The sequence below is a fragment of the Tripterygium wilfordii genome, chromosome 8 (genome assembly GCF_013401445.1).
Source record: "Tripterygium wilfordii isolate XIE 37 chromosome 8, ASM1340144v1, whole genome shotgun sequence".
Classification (NCBI taxonomy): Eukaryota; Viridiplantae; Streptophyta; class Magnoliopsida; order Celastrales; family Celastraceae; genus Tripterygium; species Tripterygium wilfordii.
The window spans coordinates 5907865-5925667 of record NC_052239.1 but is presented as its reverse complement, the minus strand read 5'-3'; positions in this window follow the sequence as shown (position 1 = coordinate 5925667).

The window sequence follows — 17803 nt, the reverse complement described above, 5'->3', positions numbered from 1 at the left end:
TTTATCTCCAATGCATTGAATTTATCTACACAACATAGAATTTATCTGCAATACATATAATTTGATTTATCTGGACTACACGTAAATTTGAGTTATTTGTACTAATAGACAACAGACACAAGGACATTAGAAACACTACGCTAACTTTTAAGTCTAGATTTGACCTTTAAAATGTTGGAATCTTCAAAAATATATTCGACACAATTATATGAGTTTTTAATTTTCTTTATAATGCCACAAAAATCGTCTCAATCGAAGCTCAGACGAGTGAGTTATGGTTGTCCAAACACATTGATATCAAACACACTCATGTCAAAAATACAGCTTCAATACGTAAATTTTGAACCTCAATTTGACCTTTAAAATGTTTGAATCTATAAAATGTATTAGACATAATTATATGGGTTTTTGAGTTTTCTTTCCAATGCCACAAAAATCATCACAATCAGAGATGAAGCGAGTCATGTATAGCTGGCCGAACACACTGACGCTCGAACACATTGATATCTAAAACACATCTCCAATGCACAAACTTTGAGTCTCGATTTGATTTGACCTTTAAAATGTTCGAATCTTCAAATTGGTATTAAATATAATTGTTAAAATTTAGAAGTAAAATAAGGGTTGAGAGGAGTATGATCAATAAAAAAGATTTCAAATAATTTGTCTTTAACGAAATTAATCTTATCCACTTATGGATCTTATGCATGGGTTGAAAAAATTAGAGTGGACTATGGGAATAAAGTATGATTTGAGGGACCTATTACTAGTTGAATCCAGTCACATGAATTTTTCGTTGTTATTAATTATAAAACTTTTATACGTAGAATAAATTTTTTATTAAAAGCTCCAAATCACGAGTAGCCTATAGTCTTAATCAACCAAGTACGACGAAACACATAATTAAGACAGCAAAAAAACTATATGCCTCATTACCAATACAGTACTTAAAATGAAATCTGATAGTCATAATAACAATTATTTATATTTTTCTCTTCAAACTCGGGGTACTATGTATTCTCCTTTTAATAGGTGTCATTTTTTCAAAAATACAAAATTATATAAAATAAAGATCAAATAATTGTGTAGAATAAAAGATTAAATTTATCAAAATTTTTTAGAACTTTCAAAGGGTTGAATTTTCCTTACTAATCACATAAAATATATGCGTGTCTTCAAAATAATTTAAAGTTAGTATTAATTTTTTAATTATTAAATAATAAGAAATTTTGTAAACTAAAGAACAATAAAAAAAATGAAATGATATATTGTTTTTTTTTTTTTGAGTATAAGTACAAATACAATATACGACACATCACCAAAAGTATAGGTGTCAACAGGCCCCACGCAGGAGGCACAAATCAAGCCCACGCAGGGGCAGACTAAGCCCACACACCTCCTTATAAATATTCAGAGGAGGTGATATATATTGTTAGATCATACTATCAACTTAACATGCATAAAAAAAAAAAATTCTATGCAAGTTTGTCAAGATCTCATGTATGGTGGCCTAAAATTCATTGAACATACCTTTGAATCACAAATTAAGAGCAACAATTTTTTCGTGAGAGAGAGGCTTTTGGGATAGATCTTTTTTTGCTATTTTTGTTCTTTTTGAGAGAATGCACACAAAGTGCATGCAAATTGCGTTGTAACTCCCCTTGATTCTTGTCTCAACTGCCATGGGTAGTTGTAACCTCATTGGAGGGATTTTTGACTCATCTTGAGTGCCAATTTAATAGGCCTACACATACAAAATTCATATTTTTCTAATTTGGTACTTTATATGCATTTTAATTTCAAAATTATTGATAACTAAATTATTTGGTATAATCTCATGCATTATACGGACTCAATACTAGTTATTTCAAACAATGATTCCTATACAAGTACTATATACCTATTATGTATAATAATTTATATATTTTATTTCAAATATTTGCTATCCTTCAAGTACAACCAATTTTTATAACATGACATTGAACTTGAAGTGAGTGGCGTACCTGAGTCTTCAAGATCCTATGCAAACTCTAAAAAATGGGTCCTTTTAAATATGACTTTTCTAGCATTTTTAGAAGTAAAATCGCTAATTCTATTGGGGTAATCAAATTTTCGGCCAAAATCACTTTCAATAGAAAAGGTAACTAACCTATCTAACCTTTATTGATTTTTAAGTTGAAATGGAGTACTATAAGCTATGTGGCTAATTTTTTTCTCAAATGTGGCTTAAATATGGGGCTCTGAGTGGGCAACCTATGTCGCCCCACTCCAATGATGTCTATGCTTGAAGTCATTTTTTAAACGCAGTTGTTATCTTTTCCGATGTATACTAGGTAAATTTATAAGCCCGCATAAAGTTGTCGACGGGGCCTTATCTGGCTAGGTATGGCTCTACTTGAACCTGGACCTGATAAGAAAAACAATGACGGATTCAAACTTTGATTCCAGATTCGAACCAGAAGATAATTGGATACCCGATCGGGATTGAAATGGTCAAAACGCATATTAGAGTATCCAAGGTTTAATTGGTATTTTAAAAGTTATTGAGAATTTATTGGTTCAATTAGGGTTGTCTTTGTCCGCATATGAGATATATTAAACTTATGGGGTAGTTAGAGTCTTCTTAGAAACTTTGAGGGGAAACTATATATTTAGGCTGCGTTTGGTGCACCATTGTGAGGCACAATATATTGCATTTCAACCATTTATTGTATTGCACAAACAAACAGTATTTTTTGGGGTCCAAATTTCAATGCAATTTCAACACATAAATTGTTCTTTTTTGGAATTGTGATCTTTTGTACAATTTTGAGACAATTTTCTTCATTGCTAATGTAAATACCCTGAATAGACCTATAAAATTACAAAATCTGCCATCAAGTACTCATCAATTCACACGACACCTTTTCTCTGTGGCTATACAACCCTTCGCTGCTGCGATTTTCTTCTCCGATCTCGACTGTGATTTTCTTCTTCGATCTCGACCTGCGGCCTATCGGTAATGGCGTAGGCGAATTAGTCTGGTTTTACGACGAAGCTTCACACATCGGTAATCCCCTCATCTTTTCCTCAACCCTAGGTTACTTCGGTCTCTCTCTCTATCTTCTTGGTTTAGGGCTTGTGTGTTTTGCTCTCTTTTCTGGGTTTGTGCCAAGAACCATTGGTAGATAGAATTTCTTTGTAGTCAATATGTTGTTTGTGTAAAATCTGGATGTTGGAGATCTTGATCTTAGTGTTTGAAGATTGGGCCGGTGTCTTCAATTATTACGATTTGGATTTATATGATTTGTTTATGCTAGATTTGTTTACATTCCAATAAATATTTTATGGACATACAACTTCCCAAGTATTAGGAGGTTTTGGTACTTATGGTTGTCTTGGGCGTTCATTTGGGTGGGTATAAATCTGGTTTTAACCTGCTGCTTCCCCTTGCTGAAGCACTAAAATGTTTTTCCGAGTGAAAATTGGACAAGTTGAGCTCCTTCATGTCTGTAACTTCTTTCCATTATATTGTGGGGCTTTTGTTATTTTTTTAAAAAAAATATTATTTTTTATGAAAAAAAGTTATTAGTTTTTTTAATGAGTTATGCAATGTTTATAATTTATTTTATGATTTTTTTATTACTATTATATAGCTTTAAAAAGTTATGCCCCTCCATGTAATTTACACAATAATATTAGGACTTTATATTATTCCAGCAAAAGTGCAACCAAACAGCTAATAACATTTCAGTAACCATTTATGTTACCATTTATTTACAACCATTTATTATCTGTAATATATACTACAATGTTTGCTACTGATAAAATTATGCACCAAATGGACCCTTAATAATCTTTAAGGGTGCTAAGCGTATTTAATCTTTATTATTGTTATTTACAGAAAATCCCACCCTGCTCACATACATGATATTGTCCGTTTTGGGGTTTTATCGGTTTCCGTGGATACATCGAGCCCGCACGGCTTTATTTCTCCCTAGGCCGTCTCACTTAAAAGTACTTGGGCCCAAGGGAATAGGTTTCATACATATGAGAGAGGGCTTACTCCTATAAACCCACATCACTTGGCTAAGACATATAATTTATAATAATAATAATATTATTATTATTGGACCTCTATTTTGAGGTTTCAATGTCTTTTAATTAGGATGTTCTAGCACTTGGCTAATGTATGTTATTGTGTTTTAGCTTAGTTTTACACTTACAAGTGTTTCCCTTTGGTTTTGTAGTAATCAGACCTAATTTGGGCAAGTTGGAGCACTTTTTGGGCAGTTTTTACAGTGAATTGTCGGGACATCTCCCAAGGTGTTTGGACACCTGATGTTCGAACAAGTGGACACCATCCCTACGTTTTCGAACACCTCCTTTGAAAAATGAAAAAGAGCCTTCAAAAAACATTTGATGAAGACCAGTTGTCCGGACACCTTCAGGAGTCGTTCCGGACAGCTGTTGCAAACCTGCACTTTCAAAACATAATTTTGAGGAATTTTTTTGGCCAAACCTCAATTGTAACCAATGGGGGATGATTTTGTAAGGGTAGATAGGTATTTTTAGACACAAGAAAGGGACTATAACCCTAATCTAAGGGTTTCTATGATATTCATGGAAGCCACCATTGTTGTAGGAGTAGTTTGAAGGTAGTTTATCTCTCTAGATTTCTTTGTTTTTCTTAGTTTCGCTCTTGATTTTGGTGTAAACTCTTATTTAGATGACAATAAATTTGTTGTTTATCATCAATTTCATGAGTGACTAGTTATTTATCTAGTCTCTAGCCCTGAAGGGTTTGATGCAATTTTCGATTGCTTGAGGCATGTTTAAAGGGTTGTAACTTTGATCTCTCTTTCAATTTTGTGATAGTTGTGTATTTGGGTGCATGAGAATAGCATTTTTATCGCGTTTTTGAATTGTATAGTCTAGGGATTCAATTTAATATGCATGATTAGAAATTGTTTTTGCGTATATTGATGATGGGATTTTGTGGAATTCATGAAATATGCATGGTAGTGTTACGGTTAATTGGTCTTTGAGTGTGAAACTTGTTGGAAATTGGATCTTAGATATGGGCCGCCCATGAGGTTTGACCCAACCCAACACATAAGTGGGTTATTGAGCAATTGTCTTGAAGACAACTGCTGGTAACTCCTTACATCAGTTACAAAATAGTAACTAACATCATTCTCTCTTAAAAAGAGAGAACATAGTACAGAGAAAGCTCTGTCTGTTGATTCCAACATTTGATTTGGAGAATTCAAGTTTACAAGCAAAAACAAAAGGTGTTTGTACTGTGGAATCATTCTTGGTTCTAGTAATCAAGTCAGAAATCGATCCTCGCAAATTCGTACCGATCAAGATATCAGTAAGTTTTCGATTTCTCCTTAGAAACACTACATTGGTATCGGAGCATAGGTTATTTCTATAATGTTGAATCAGATTTACATGATTAGAACATATATACATAGCTAAAATTGTGTAAATCAAGTTTATGTTCTTCAAAATTCATGAATAAAACCGAAACTTTGAGTTCAAAATCGAGTATCATATATAATTTTGCTATGAACGAGTTTGGTATGGTTCGAAAGCCCTTGAAACAAGTTTTCTAACGGATATTTTTGCAAAAGTTTTTGAGAACTATGTGAATTAATATGATTTTTTCTGATTTTATGTTTTCATTGACGAATTACAGTCGCGAGTTTAAAGTTTGAACGTCAAACACTAATGTAGAATATTGTAATGGTAAATATAAGACCAGAAATGAAATCAGAACACCCTATTTGTCCAGATCGGAAACAAATTTTGACCAAAAATGCTGCCTAAGGTGGCGCATGTCAATCACGCGCCTGACGGAGCACTTATGCGTCGGTTGACTCTGCCCAATCAACTGATTGAGTCAAGTATCAGGTCGGACGGATGGGTTATGGATCGGGTTGACCCGTGATCCTTAATAGTAACCGTTGTAGTCCCATGCGCCTCAATGGCGAGTGTAAATCAACGTCTCTCATCAAGCCATTCATCTTCCAATGGCGCGTGAGGGCGCGTGTGACGTCTGATTTTCATTTTGTTTTTTCCAGATTAATTAAAATAATAATTTCTATTTTTCTATTATTTCTCTGGAATTTTGTTTGGTAACCAGAAAATCATTACATATGATATTTAAATAGTTAAAAGTTTAATTGTTAATGTGATTTAATTATTTGTTGTTGTAGTGGCTACAAGAGCACAAATAATACACTTATTGAGATATAGAAGAAATCCTAGTCACACCATGCATCTACACATATATCATATGTATAATTGGATGAAAATTTTGTGGATTCAAGATGTTCATGAGTTCTACATCGAGCAACAAATTCAAATTGCTCTTGATTCTCTACCAAAAGAGTGGAACATGGTTCGAGACTCATTGAAAGATTGAGCACGTTGAGTTTCGATATTCTCGCGGATGAGCTACGACTAGAGAGGGAGCGTCTGTATGCTAATATGGGTATACAACGCACTGGTCGTAGCACAAATCATTTGGATTCTGCTTCTCGATTTGTTCCATGGTATGAAGTGTACGAACTTGGTGAACATAACGAAGAAGATGAAGATGACATGAAAAATGATTCTGATTATGTTCCTAGCATGTGATTTATGTTGTATTTATTTTATTTGTACATCTTTCTTATGTATATACATATTTATGTATTTGATGTACATATGGATATTTTCATTAATGAAATGTTTATTTTATGTAATTTCTTTCTTTAATTACAATAAATGTGCATGAATATAAATGTCATTAAATAGTGAAAGTTATTGATGAACTAATAACTAGAATGCTTTGCACTTGTTAGAATCAAAAATACTAATTGGACTATGCTAATGGGAATTGATTGAATGTTTACATTGTTATTCATTTCTGTTGCATATGTTAGATTAATATTATTGATTTGAAACGAAGTGGCAAAATTATTTGAAAATTTAAATTGTACTAGATTCTAATGTTAGCAATTTTGTTTGTATAGTTGAAATGGCTGCAACAAAAAGCATTGTTGTTGACTTGAATGAAGGAGACAAACTAAATGAAAAGAACTATGATGTTTGGCATCGTAAGATTCAGTATCTCCTAGAAGAGCAAGACATGCTGGAAATAATCACTCAACCAATGGTTGAACCTGAGCATGGGAACACTGCTCAACATAGGCGTGATATGGAAGCATATCAAGCCTATAAGCACAAAGATCGTGTGGCTCGCATATTGATGTTGAGCAGCATGAAGAATGACATAATACTGCGCTTTGAAAAGCACTGTTCAGCTCAAGCAGTTTGGGATGTTGTGAAGGTTCAATATGGGGGAACCTCAACTACTAGACTTCATCAATTAACCCTCAAATTTGATGGTTATAAGAAGCTCCAGAATCACACGATAAGGCAGCATCTAACGATCATGTCCAACATGATCAGTGAATTGAGGGCTGCTGGGCATGAAATGACTGACGAGCAGTAAGTCCAAGCTGTTATTCACTCTTTATTGAATACTTGGGAACACATGCTTGTTAACCTTACCCACAACGACAACATCAAGACATTTGATGAGGTCGCTCGCCATGTTGAGCTTGAAAAATATCGTCTTCTCGCTGAAAAACCTGTTGAAGAGGTTTTTATGGCTGATTCGCGAAGAGCATCAAACTCTGGTCGTAAAAAGGGAAAAGGTAAAGGTCTCAATAAAGGCAAAAGGGGGAATGAAGCTAGTTTTAGTGGACGCAAGCGCAAGGTGGGAAACGCGGTCGTAAGAAAGGTAGAAATGACAACTGCTTCAATTGTGGCAAACCAGGTCACTTTGCTCATGATTGCACTGAGCCAAAGGTAATGTTTGACCATTTTAGTCCCTCTAACTTTTATGTTAGTAGTTGCTTAATGCTTGTTGAATCTGAGTCTTATTGGACTGTAGACTCAGCAGCAACCGACGACGTAGCAAGGGGCCGAACAGCTTTTGTAGATTTTCATCGGATTCCGAAGGGAAGTAGATGTGCATACATGGGGAACAATGCTTTCGTTGATGTGCTTGGGATCGATACCTATAAGCTAGAGCTACGAGGAGGTCGCACACTCTATCTCCATGATGCGCTCTATGCTCCACAAGTTCGACGAAATCTAGTTTCTGTTCTTGTGTTGCTAAAACTAGGTTTTCATCTTGTTTTAATAAAAGTTATGTCAAAATATTTCTGAACAACATATATTATTGTTCTGGCTATGTGTTGGATGGTTTTATGGTGTTAGACACCGTTAATATTGTACTTAATGAAAAAAGCATCTATCTTTGTTGTTGGAAATTTCAGTTCTATTCCCAATACTGATAGTGTATTATGGCATGCTAGATTAGGACACATTGGGCAAGACCGATTAAATAGATTGACTTGAGCAGGTCTCTTAGGATCTCTCACCAAAGTAGAATTACCCACTTGTGAGCATTGCCTAGCTAGAAAAACAACTAGATTACCATTTGGCAAAGCCGAGAGAGCCAATAGTCCATTACAGCTTATTCATTCTGACAAATGTGGACCAATGAATGTTTATCTGATTTCACACGAGTCTGAAGCATTGGACTGCTTCAAACAATACACCAATTTGGTGGAGAGTCAATTAAATACAAAGATCAAAGCTTTAAGGACCAATCGAGGTCATGAATATCTGTCTGACTAATTCAAAAATTTTTGTGATGAAAATGATATAGCTCGACAGCTAACTATTCCTTATACTTCGCAACAAAATGGCGTAGCAGAAAGAATGAATAGGACTTTATTAGACATGGTTAGGTCAATGATGGCGCAAGCCAATTTACCAATTTCCTTTGGGGAGATGTAATATTGATTGCTGTCTATATTCTTAACCGTGCGCTCTCTAAATCTGTCCCCTCCCTCCCATATGAGCTATGGAATGGTGAAAAACCTAATTTAGGAAATTTGCATCCTTGGGGGTGTGCAACTTATGTTCACAATAATTCCCATCACCATGGGAGACTTGGTCCTTAAGGGAAAAGTGTATCTTCATTTGATACTCTTCTCACTTTAAAGGATTTGTATTTATTGGTGAAGAATCTGATGGGAAGGTGACAGAAATTGAGTCCCGTGATGTTGTATTCTTAGAAGAGGACTTTCCCGTGAGAGGTGAGATTGACAAAGATTTCCAATTTTACGAAATGAAAAATCTAAAAAATGGCGCACCTATACCAGTAGAGGGATTAGAGGAAACTCTTAATCCTCTTGGGGAAAGTGGGAGCGACGTAGTGCCTGATCAAACTCCTATGGAGCAAGATCATGAGCAATCTCAACCTCGTCGAAGTATTCGTGAACGAATCCCACGTCGTCGATTGGAGATTGAGGGGGAAATATTCATGATTACTCCATAGGACGATGAAGAGCCTAAAACAGTCAATGAGGCTTTATCTGATCCTAAAGCTAAAGAATGGATTAAAGTTATGAAAGAAGAGATGGAGTCTATGAAAACTAATCAAGTTTGGGACTTGGTTGATTTACCGCCAGGTCAAAAATCCATTGGAAATAAATGGATTCTAAAATTAAACGAAAAGCGGATGGGTCAATAGAACGATATAGCGCTCGATTAGTAGCAAAAGGATACACTCAAGAAGAAGGAATTGATTATGAAGATACTTTCTCACCAGTTGTGAGAATAACTTCAGTTCATCTCGTCCTAGCAATAGTCACACACATGGACTTAGAATTATACCAGATGGACGTGAAAACTACATTTCTCAATGGAGAACTAGATGAGAAAATCTATATGGATCAACCTTTATGCTTTGAGTCTAAATGACAAGAGTGCAAAGTTTACAAGCTAAATATATCCATATATGGTCTTAAACAAGCATCTAGGCAATGGAACATCAAGTTTCATCAAGCAATCCAAAGGGATGGCTTTACGATGATAGAAGAAGACCATTGCGTGTATTTAAAACATTCAAGTAATGGTTTCATAATTTTATCCTTGTATATCGACGACACTTTGTTGGTTGGGAATAACAAAGAATTGATTGATGCCACTAAGAAGTGGTTATCATCGAACTTTGAAATGAAAGACATGGGTGAGGCTAGCTACGTGCTAGGTGTGAAGATCATAAGAGATCGTGCTAGAAGGCTTTTGGGAATTTCTCAAGAGACTTACATCAAAAAGATGTTAGAGCGCTATCACATGCAAGATAGCAAGCCGATGGATACCCCTGTTGATAAGAACTTGAGCCTAAGTCGTGATATGTGTTCTAAGACTCCAGAAGAGATAGAAAAAAATGTCCAGAGTACCATATGTCAGTGATGTCAGTAGTTTGATGTATGCAATGATGTGTACACGTCCCGACATATGTTATGTTGTTGGGTTGGTTAGTCGATTTCAATCGAACCCTGGTCAAAAGCATTGGATAGCAGTCAAAAGGATTCTGCAATATCTAAAGGGACTTCAGATTACATGCTATGTTACCAAGGAAAAGAGGATTTGCGACTAATCGGTTATTCTGATATGCTTGGGGAGGAGAAATAGATCAGTCTAAATCAACTTCAGGATATACTTTCTTGCTTAATGGTAGTGCAATACTATGGAGTAGCAAGAAGCAATCCTGTGTAGCCCTGTCCACAATGGAGGTTGAGTACGTAACTTATTCCGCAGCAACACAAGATACAGTTTGGTTAAGGAGTTTCCTGCAGCATTTAGAAGTTGTCAAATCAGAGTCAGAACCTGTGACAATTTTCTACGATAACACTGCTGCATTGGCTGTTGCCAAGGATCTCAACTACCATGGAAAGACCAAACACATCAGGATGAGATATCACTATATTAGAGACGCAATTGCTGAATAGAAAGTGGTCCTCAAACACATTTCTACACATGATATGGTGGCTGACCCACTTACCGAACCAATAGCAAGGGACACATTTGTTAAACATGTGAGATCCCTAGGCTTACGTAGAATATGATTTTGAATGTTATATGTTATGTGGACCATGTAAATACTTGCAACTGTTGAATAATATTTCAATGCCATTAAAATTATTCAACATTTATTTATGGCATACACTGTGAGTATTGATAATGCAATTTATGAAGTGTGTCAATAGACATGGATTGGCTCACTCACACGAGCAATCACCTCTAGCGCTAGGGAGGGCGAGTAGAGATGAGACTATTTGAACAAGAATGCTCAGAATGCGACTTAGGCGCAGTGGGAGCGAGTATAATTCAATATTATTAAAAATGGTGTCGCCCTTGGTTAGGACCAAGATGAGTTTCTTAGAACAAGAAGAACAGACATGAATGATTCCTCACCATTCATGAGTCTATTTGTAGAATGTCGAGTGTGAAATTAGTCATCTGGCACTGTTGATAGTGAGTAGATGAGAATTTCAAGTTTGAAGCCTGTGAATTGGTGACAAGATTAAGACTAGTAAGGTGTATTTCCTCTTACGAGGAGAGTAATGACATAGAAAGAGAAGCTCCATCATAGCATGTATTTCATACTACATGTGCAAGCGACCATTCAGGAAGTAAAGAATGGATCTCTGCTTCTTTACGGTGTGAGTCCTGGAGATCTTAAAATAGATCTCAAATTTTTACTACCTTTGCAACTTTTGACTATGTCATGATGTAATGAATTAATGTTTGCTACTTTAAGAGTGTCACATATGGTCATGGAATGATTCGACATAAAGGAATACTCTCAGGAAAGCATGTTGATTCAGATCTGAGTGATATGAGGGCTAAAAGAAAAGTATTTATTGGTTTACACCTGTTACTGGTTTCACCGACCGAAATCATCTCATTCAAAAGAGTTTGATTTGATTTAGAATACTTGTAATTGTAAGGATGGATTGAGTATAGAATTCGTGAGGGATTGGATAATACTCAATCATATGTAGCTAAAATACTTGGAGTATATAAGTAAATATTCGAGAGTAATAATTTCTCAAAGAGGTTGATGTCTTCTATATGGCCTATGGAAGGTTTCTATATTGGAGCTCTCATTGTTCGTGTACTTCAGGTCGCACTGTCCATTCACTTGTATGAATTTGCTTGTACAAATTTGAAATTTACATTAAAAGGGGCTCAGCCCTACATGGGCGAGTGGGAGATGTTGGAAATTGGTTCTTAGATATGGGCCGCCCATGAGGGCTTGACCCAACTCAACACATAAGTGGGTTATTGAGCAGTTGTCTTGAAGACAACTGCTGGTAACTCTTTACGTCAGTTACAAAATAGTAACTGACATTCTTCTTTCTTAAAACGAGAGAACACAGTACAGAGAAGCTCTGTTGTTGATTCCAATATTTGATTTGGAGAATTCAAGTTTACAAGCAAAAACAAGAAGTGTTCGTACTGTGGAATCATTCTTGGTTCTAGTAATCAAGTTGGAAATCGATCCTTGTAAATTCATACCGATCAGGAAATCAGTAAGTTTTTGATTTTCTCCTTAGAAACACTACAAAACTAAAGTGCTAGCAAAGCCAAGCCCCAAGGGGGAACATTAATCGATAAGAATAGGTGCCTACCCCTTTGTGTTCATCGTAAACCAAGAAGTCCGATGACCTCCATGTAGGAATGAAAGTTTTCATGCCTAATTTCCTTTGTATATGCATAGTTAATGGTATCACACAATTTCATTGTGCATGGTTGTGTGTGTTTAAACCTTGAGCATGAGAAATGAGCATCCACCGAAAATGATTAAAAGGCTACAACTTTTATGTAATTGTTTTCTTTATTCTTGCTTTAGTTTGATACTTGTTCTCATCCTTACCGAGCCTTTGGCTCCTTTACTTTTTAGTTAGTTGTTTGCATTCATCCACCAAATTTGCATTAGCTTCCTTGTGGTTCGTTCAACACCGGTCTCTCTGATTTTATTACTTGACGACTATCCTACATTTGGAGTAAGTACACACATTTTTGTGTCAATCATATTTCATAATAGAAATCATTACTACATATACGGAATTGGCTTTAGTTCACCACTTCACCAACAATAATGAACCAATTAACGCATATATTGCTATTATATATGTAAAAGCCACAAGTAACTAACATAAATCACTATCACATATAGTTATATATATAGAGAGAAATGCGAGTTCACATGCTAATATCTTGTCGTCATTATTAATGCACAGAGAATACATTGTTCATTTGCAACACCGATCAATTCTAGTGTAAAATGACAAACACTATGTATGATGCATGCATATAGTTTCCAATGTTTTTTGTCAAATACTATACAAGATAGGGTAGGAAGCTAGTAATCGCTAGTGATATGATAAGATTTTGACGATGAATCAATCATAGGTATTTTACTTTTCATACTTTGTCTTCTTTGCTATAAGGAACAATGATATCTAGGCCTATATATATAGTTCTAGCAAATGACATTATAATAACTGAAGAAAATGAGAAAATATATACACGAATTAATAAAACCCAAAACTCATAATTCAGGTACGTTGTTACATTCCACAAACACACACTCACACACAAAGCTAAGAATAATCATAACTAAGGTATGCTTCAAACTCATTGTCAGTCGTATCAAAATGTAGTATTTTTTTTTTCTTCTTACAACACACACACTCTCTTTCTCTAATTTGGTACAACAGGACTGTTATATTAATTGAAGAAGCGTAGTTTAATTGCCAAAGTCACCAACAAATAAGGTATCTAGCTAGTCATATATAATTTTATAGTAAACATGAGTAGCAGCGCCGCACAAGAGTTTGGGTTGCTGCATAGACCAATAAAGGTAAGTAAGGAGCTACGGAATAATAATATGTGAATGTAGTTGCCAAAAAAAAGTCATACTTGGTAACGTAATTTTCAAACGTTTTAACTTCTGAACCCAAAGTGTAAAACATTTCAATATGCACAAACGGATAGATTTTCAATATTTCAGACAGTCAAACCCGTGATGTGGCATAAAAAATCAACATATGCTGGTGTGGACTGACTTCGTGAAAATAAAATTATTAAAATTCCAATCCTAACCATCCGTTCATTGACATCCAACGCTTATCTTTCCTTTCATATCCCAAACCACATCCACCACCAAACGAGAAAGCGAATCCCTAGTTGGACGCAACGTCTTCGGATTACAGTCAGAATCGGGCATGGTCACCAGACAAATCGTAAAGTCGACGAAAAGACGACAAAATCATAATAAAGTTACAATGATCCAAAACTTTGATAGAATCTTCCAGATAGAGAGCCAACGACTCGTCAAAAGAAGAGACTTCAACGCGTGACACAAGCGTTTTCACTTTCAAATGTATGAGGGAGAGAAAATCAACGGCTGTCGAGAGTCAGGACAAGCTAATAGATGGAGGATCAAGAGTACTCTTGAGGGGACGAAGAAGGGATTTGTCGAAGAATTGAGAAATGAAATTTAATCCACTGTCAGTGACAATTTTGGCTAAAAATATCCAACTGACCACGCCACAAGAGTTAAAATACAAATATATTAATTTTTTACACCACATCAACAAGTTTACTGTTCAAATAGTAAGAAATCTGCTCGTGTATGTATGTATATTGAAATAATTTTTTGGATTCCAAAGTGGAAACGTTTATAAATTGGGTAACCGAAATGGAGCTGGTCAACTCTTTCAATGACGAAAAGTTGCGTTAGATTAAATAATTTTGAAGATAAATTGTTAACTTCAAGATGCATGTTTTGAATAACGAATATAGCAGCCGGCCTCGCTAACTCTAGCTAGTTCAAAGAACGTCATATGTTCTGTTTTGACGTGGTACATGAACACAAACACAAACACGCGAACCTCTCAAACCCTACCATATGATTGATTATAATATATATGAAAACCTTTGACTTTGGTGTATTCGTGTGAAGTTATTATTCGTTTATAGTTTTTGTGTGGGGGAGAATAATTGTTGGTAACATATGACACACTTGTAGTAGGTTCCATGAATAATGGGCCAAACTGTTATTTCATGAAAGGTTCATTGGTTCACACATGTCATCTTCTCTTCTTCTTTTTTGTGAGTCGGCAAACCATGTAATTCTAAAGACATGACACGACTCAACATTATCTCATGATGGGTACTTATCATTTTAAAATTTTTAATAATTACTACGTAATATGGTAGTTAATGTAGCTTGCATAAGAACACAAGTAGTTGCCAAATTTGTGTCAACAAACAACTAGATGCTCCACAAATATCAAATAATGTGTCTTCAACAATGGAATCATATAATTGGTTAACAGTGACCCACTATTTATACGTGCTTATGATTCCTCAATATTGATGACGTCCTTGTCTAGTTTAAAGCAAAAGGAGAAACACAAATAGTTTAGATGACACTTATGTATGTGATATTTCATAGAGATCACGAGTTCGAGCCTCTCCCATCCCCTTCCCTTATAATCAAAAAAAATTTTGAAGCCAAATTATTTAGCTAAATATAAGGGATAATTTGAAAAACCTAAATTTAAGGGATAATTTATTATAATATATAATGTATCAATACAAGGCAAGATTTACACTAAATATAAACTTATTTCATAATTAAGTGGTACGTCTATTTTTAATTGAATTTTCTTAATTTGATTTCATAAGTAATATGGTATTAAAGATTTGGCCATACATAGCATATTTTACAAACCCAAATTTATGAAATAATACAATATTTTTCCTCAAAAAAAAAAAGAAATAATACAATATTTGTTTACTATCTTAATTAAATCTGCCAAATATAAGTTATATTTACTTTTGTAAGGAAATAATTATGGAATGTTTGCATTAACTAATAATTAAGATTGTAATGTACTAACTAATAATTATGGAATGTTTGCATTAACTAATAAAGAAAGTAAAATGCTTGATCTTGTGATCTTGATGGCAGCTCTTGCCGGGCGTTTGGTTGACATTTTGAGGATGGAATGATGGCGAGAATCACTCATTCACTTCTTCGATTGATTTTGGGATTGTGAAATCTCAAACTCATTTCACCTTCAAATGGTGAGTTTGACTATTCTCCATAAAGGAGAATAAGTTTTAGTGTCCAAAAGATTATTTTGACATTATTTTTATTTTTCTAAAAAAGATCATGAAAATTATACTATTAAAATTCTCACATTCATATTCACCTTCTATTTCATACCAAATATGGTCATTCTCATCCACACTCATTATCACACTCACCTTACACTCATTCAACTATGAACCAAATTAATGTTTCGTAACTCTCTTGCCCATGATCGATTGAATGGTTTACTCTCAACTGTCCCACGTTTCATGAATTGCGCAACTTTCACGTACCCATGTCTTTGGGCTTCTTATTCAATTGGGTGTAGATCCGGTGCATTATCCACCGGACTATAAAAAATAGTGATTTGTTGCACCAAAATGATGCACCAGTTAATAGTCCGATGCATGTGCACCAGGCGTGCCCTTGATCGTTCCTACTTGTTATTGTTTGGGAGATCCATCTCAATTTGGAAGATTTTGAGCTTTGACGTCCTAGGGTTTGGACGACTTAACAAAATCCAATTGAGTTTGCCGTGCTAAGCTCCTTTGGATTTCGCCATGTCTTGTGTTTGAGCTATTAAGGAGTTGGTCGACGACAACCTTCTAACTTATCCAAAAATCTTTGCCAACATCTATAAGGCTCCCATTCTTAGTTTGCACCCTTTCTTTGTTACACGTGTTTCTCCCATTATAACTCGTATGACTCACAATGGTTGATTCTCTCATTTCTCCATTAAATATTTTCTCATTTAATGGATCGAAAATCGGGGGCACTTTAAGATTTTGATTTAGAATACATGATTAGAAACACAAATATAGATGTGGGCGTAAGTGTTTTTTTATTTTAAAAAAAAAAACAAACAGAAACATGAATTATCAGGGAGATAGGCATGGAATGAAAAGCGCATCTGGCTTTAAAAATAGATTCAATTGCTTTAATATTTATTTGATTTGAACTCAATCCAATTTATGAGAAAATATGATTCAAAGAAGAATCATTTTAAATAGCGGGAAAAAACCAAAAAACTAAATAAATAAAAATGAAATAGAAGATCCCATATTCAAAATGAACTATAACTAAAATGGCTTTTATCAGACATCAACTTAAAACCGCGTGCATCTAAAGCGTCTTTCACCAACCTCTTTATTGTTGTAACAATAATGGAGTGAACATATAGATTCATACACCAATTTAGGTAGGCATAATTTTCAAACATTCAGGCTTCTTCGTTGTCAACTTTTGCATGATGTTTTCAAACCATTCATTTCGAAGTTTCCTAAATTAGCACAATAATTTGGACTCAACATATTACCAACCGTACCTTGCATTCAAATTGACAATCGGCATTGCCAATTTATAGATTGAAACCAAAAGGACGCATACTGCTTTTGTGTTCGAAACGCATATAAACAGAATTGGATAACGTAATGTACAACATTAGTCCACCCGGAAATGCTTACCATTGCAACGTTAACCCGTAACCAGTTTTGACTTTTGAACTTACTATGCACCAAAATTGTGTCCCAATAATTAAGTCGGTACGTCATATTATATTTGAATATTTATGGGTTCAAATAGGTAGGGTTATTATGGTAATAATCATCGTTATCGAACATATAAAATTGTTATTGTACCGATCATTTCGGTAACTCAAATAATGAAATCGTTAACATATAATTAGTAAGTCGTTCATTGGTATGTCAATCGATCGATAACGATGAACTGTTAATTGGTAAATTTACCAACTCAAAACTTAAAGCCAACAAACAGTTGCAACTTTGCTATGTTGTA